Source organism: Oratosquilla oratoria, chromosome 32 (assembly GCF_046742065.1).
Source record: "Oratosquilla oratoria isolate Oo_2021 chromosome 32, ASM4674206v1, whole genome shotgun sequence".
Lineage (NCBI taxonomy): Eukaryota > Metazoa > Arthropoda > Malacostraca > Stomatopoda > Squillidae > Oratosquilla > Oratosquilla oratoria.
Window position 1 is genome coordinate 8,009,441 of NC_134808.1, and position 5,000 is coordinate 8,014,440.

Genomic DNA, 5,000 nt, shown 5'->3' on the forward strand with positions numbered 1-5,000 from the left:
AGTTTACCTTGTATAGGGTGCTCCAGAAAAAATGCCATTATTTTGATATCAGTTTTTTTAAGAACGGACAGAGATGCAAGAACAAACTTTAGCATTCTGAAAAGCTAACATGATGGCAATTTGTTAAGCACTCAAGTAAACTTCTTGAAGTGCACGTGCTTGATGTGAGCACCACGTCGATTAAAACATGCTTTGATCCGGAGGCAGAAATTCTCCGCGACTTTGCGGCATGTCTCCGCCGTCACATTGGCTGCATAAGCTTCGACACTCTGGTTTAACTGGTCAAGGGTGGTTGGCTTGCTTGCATACACCTCTCCCTTAGACGCTCCCCAGAACCAAAAGTCCAAGGGATTGAGGTCAGGGCTATGAGGTGCCCATTCGTGTGTTGTGCGGAAACTGATCACGCGGGATCCTAAAAGCTCCTTCAGCAAGGCGAGAGAATCGTGAGCTGTATGGGGCGTAGCTCCATCTTGCTGAAACCACATTCTGCTCTTCTGGTGGACAGTGAACCTTTGACCAAGTTCAGTGTTGAACTTGTTGATGATTTCACAGTAACGCTCGCTGTTGACTGTCACTGTCTTGCCATGCCCGCCCTGAGACCAGTACGGTTCGAGAAGACCATGTCTGGGGTTGAATGCGATCCATGCAGTCACTTTGGCGCCCTTCAGATGTTTCTCACTCATCTCCTCAGGAGGCTCCTCGCCCCAGAAAACGTTATTGTGATTGTTTACCGTCCCATTGAGGTGATAATGAGCCTCATCACTGAACCAGATGTTGTTCAACCACCCAGGTGAGCGCTCCAGCTTCTCGTCCAACCATTCACACATTTCAATGCGCCTGGTATTGTCCTCATCCTTCAAGACATGATGAGTGGAAATCCTGTAGGGGAAGAGCTTCAGATCATTCCTCATGGAGCGCAGCAGTGTGGCTGGTGAAAGGCTTAGCTCTTGTCCCCGTCTGCGATAGGACTTTTTGGGGCTTCTCACAACTGAGTCCTTGATTTTCCGGCGTTTCTCTGGCGTGAGGATTGGTTTTGCGCCACTTCTACCCTTGTTGCAATTGTTGAGTGTTTGCTCCTTTTCGATGTGTTTAACAATCCTCTAGATTGACTTGTTGTCCAGTATTTTGACGCTACGGTGAACTCCAAATTCGTTCTGGAATTTGCGACGAACCTCCACGTACGAATATGTCACGTACCAGAATTGCACAATTCTTTGCTTCTGCTTTAAAGTAAACATTTTACAGCTGATCTAAAAAAGAAAAACATGGTTAAAATTGCCACTAAGTAGTTAACAAGCCCTGAAAAGGAAATATTGGTAAAGCAAAAATTACGATTTCCACAGCCAAAACAAGTTGTGGCATTTTTTCTGGAGCACCCGGTACCCCTCCTATGGTTTTCAGTTTTCCTAATAGTTTTCTTTGTGACATTTTATGAAAAGATTTTTGTAGATCTAGGAAAGCAAATCAGCCCATCCGTCGCTTTCTTGTATTATATCTAATAGTTTTGAGTAAAAACAGATCAGATTTGTGGTACATGATCTTCCCTGTCTGAATCCAAACTGTCTCGTGTTTCGTATTTCGTTCTCCATCTGTTTTTGATAGCTTTTTCACAAAATTTGGACACGGTACTTGTAAGGTAAACCGGTCTGTAATTTGTTGTGTCTTCCTTGTTTCCTCCTTTATATATTGATACGATGTTGGCCTTTTTCCAGTCTTCTTGTATTTTTCCTTCCTTAAGCAAACATCTTATTATATTATACATTTTGCCTACCAATTCTTCTTTACACTCCTTTAGTATCCAGTTTGCAATTCAATCCGGGCCGTGCGATTTCTTAACATCAAGGCTTGTTATTTGGCCCATTATTTCAGCTCATGTTGCTGTTATTTCCCCCATAGGTTGAGATCTCACTTCTCGCCCTTCATTCCAGTGCCAAACTTTTTCTGTAGTGAAAACTGATTTGAAATTTTTACTCATGACCTCAGCCATTTCTATATCTTCTGTGTATTCCATGTTTTTCAGTTTGCTATTCACATATCTATAGAATAGTTTTGGTTGATCCTTACATTTTTCTAGTATGTCTTTTCATAATCTATTTTTCTCCTTGCGTATTTTTGTATATTCATTTCTTTCTAGGATTTTTTTTTCCTCGCTATACCTTCTGTTAAACCAGCACTTAATATATCAATTTTCCTTTTTGTCTTTGTACATATCTATCCACCCCTTCATTACATATTTTCAGCACAATCTTCTATTTTTCTTCCACTCGCATCTCTTTACTGTGGATTTTTTCCCAACTCGCCTCTTGAATAAAATGATTAAGTTTCACAAAGTCCGTTTTACTATATACCAGTCTCTCTTTTCTGTATTTCTCATTTCTATCCATATATATTTCCTTCTATAATTCTAGCTCAAGTAATATGTGGTCACTTTTCCCAATTGGTGTCTTGTATTCAATTTTATCCTCAATTTCAGGTTCTGACTTAAAGAATAAATCCAGTCTCAACGGTTCTTCATTATTTCTATATCTGATGTTTTCCTTTACCCATTGTGTCATTGTATACTCCACAGTCATGTCAAGTAATACATTTCCTTATAATTCCTCTCCACCTTTCACTGTCATCTCCTTCCAACGGATTTCTTTGCAGTTAAAACCTCCCATAAGTACCACATTTTCTTCTTTCACCACCCCATTTAATGAGATCCTTGTATTCTCTAACATTTTAGAGTAATCTCTCTCTCTCCAAGAATCCGTTTTTGAGGGTACATAAATCACCACAAACACTCTCTTTTTCATGTTATTATCTTCAAATCTTATTGTGATTATTTCCACACCGTTCTTGTCACATTTAAAGTTTTCTTAGCCAAAAACATTACTCCTCCACCCTGTTTTTTCTCTTTATTTCTAAGGCAGTGAATATATAATCCATTTCCTACACTGTTAAGTGACAGTGGACCCCTTAATTTTGTCTCTACATTTACCATTATGTCTGGTTTTGCTTCTAATAAGTGATCATTACGCTCATTTAATCCTTAAATTAATCCAATTATATTAGTATAAACCACTTTTAATGTTCTGCACTCTCCATCTCGTTCTTTGTTCCTTTCGTTTCCTTTTCTTGAAGATACCATTTTCCCAGCCTAATGTGTAACATTCTCCAAAGAACTTTTTTTTTTTTTTTTTTTTTTTAGCTTCACTTCTTAATGTCTTCTCTCCTCTTTCTTCAAGGTTCTGTTTTTATCTATACATCTTTATAGTGCTCAGTATTGACTAACTTTCGTGTTCTTGCTAGTATCTCTTCCGCTGCCCTTGTGACCTTAGTTTGATCTTTAAGGGTCGATTTCATTCTTTTGCATAGATTCCCATTCTATGCACTTCCTCTATTTTGTTTTCTAATTCTTGCTCTTTATCTTATACTACCCTCAAAATGTCTCTTGCTAATTCTTTTCTCTTCTTTGTCTCTCACGAACCTAATTGGATTCTTTTTCTTTTAGACCGAATTCTACTATACACTTCTTTTTATCCAGTGTATCTCTCACCAAATTTTCCTTTTCTTTGATTACCTAAATGACTGTTTCCTTAGCGTTCTCCTGCATTTCGTGATCTTTTTCTATTCCTTCTTGAGTTGTATCGCCTATACTTCCTCCAATTTTCTCGGTCATCGCCTTCATTTATCCATTCACCTTTTTTATTGTCGTACTATTTCCGGTATCTTAGCTTTTCAATCCCTCGTTTTCACGTTTTACCTCAACCAATCCTTTTTTAGGGCTCTCACTTCCCGATTTGTTTCAGCATTTCCTTTCCTTAATTCATTAATCTCTTTGTAATATATATCTTGCTGTTCAATGACCCTCGAAACTAATTCTTTCAAAACTCTCATTTCCCATTCTTATGTCCATAATTCTACGCAAGTTACCACTTTCGTGTCGAAATCCCGAAAATGGCCTTCGCAGATTTCTAATAATCTCCTCATGTCTAATGGAGTCTCCAAGCTCATGTTTACGTTTCGCTTCGCTGCTCCGCCACCAGAGGTCTCATCTGGCTTGTTTTCATTCCCTTCCATCTTCTTTCAATAATCACTATTTTCTCTATATTAGCTTACCTCGGGCACCCACGAGCATTCAACACAACCCAGGTTGTTATTGTAGCAGTGTTGAGTGGTCCTATTTTAAATGTAGGCCCAGTAGCGGCAGTTGATTGACGCGTGTGTGTGTGTGTGTGTGTGTGTGTGTGTGTGTGTGTGTGTGTGTGTGTGTGTGTGTGTGTGTGTGTGTGTGTGTGTGTGTGTGTGTGTGTGTGTGTGTGTGTGTGTGTGTGTGTGTGTGTGTGTGTGTGTGTGTGTGTGTGTGTGTGTGTGTGTGTGTGTGTACGTACAAATGTGCGTCATGTGCACGTGTTAGTGCCCACGTTTCGCCTTTACTGCATATATATATATATATATATATATATATATATATATATATATATATATATGTATATATATGTGTGTATGTATATATATATATATATATATATAAATATATATATATTTGTATGTATATATATATTAGTATATATATATATACATATATATATATATTGGAAGGAGGCCATTTTGAATACAGGCTTTGTTGAAGTCTACAGCAGAGTAGCATTGTTCAACTTGTAAGAAGTACTCTCGATATTTCGAATGAGAGAGCGGAGGTTGGAGGTCAGGGTAGTGATAGAATCTCCAAGGTACATGGTGTTTACTCTAGACGTCTTTCGACCCAATCAGAGGTCATCTTCAGGAGTTACAATATACACTGTGAAAACAGGAATGCCATACGAGGTGTGGCGGGGGAGATTTTGTACCCGCGAAGAAACACTGGGACAGGAAGTCATACGAGGTGTGGCGGGGGAGATGTCGTGTGGCGGGGGAGATGTCGTGTCCGCATAGCTACCCACAGAGTGCCGACGGGTTCCCTGTAGGTTGCTGGTTGGGCTTCCTCATTGATGGGAGTGAAACTTCAGGCTGTAGCT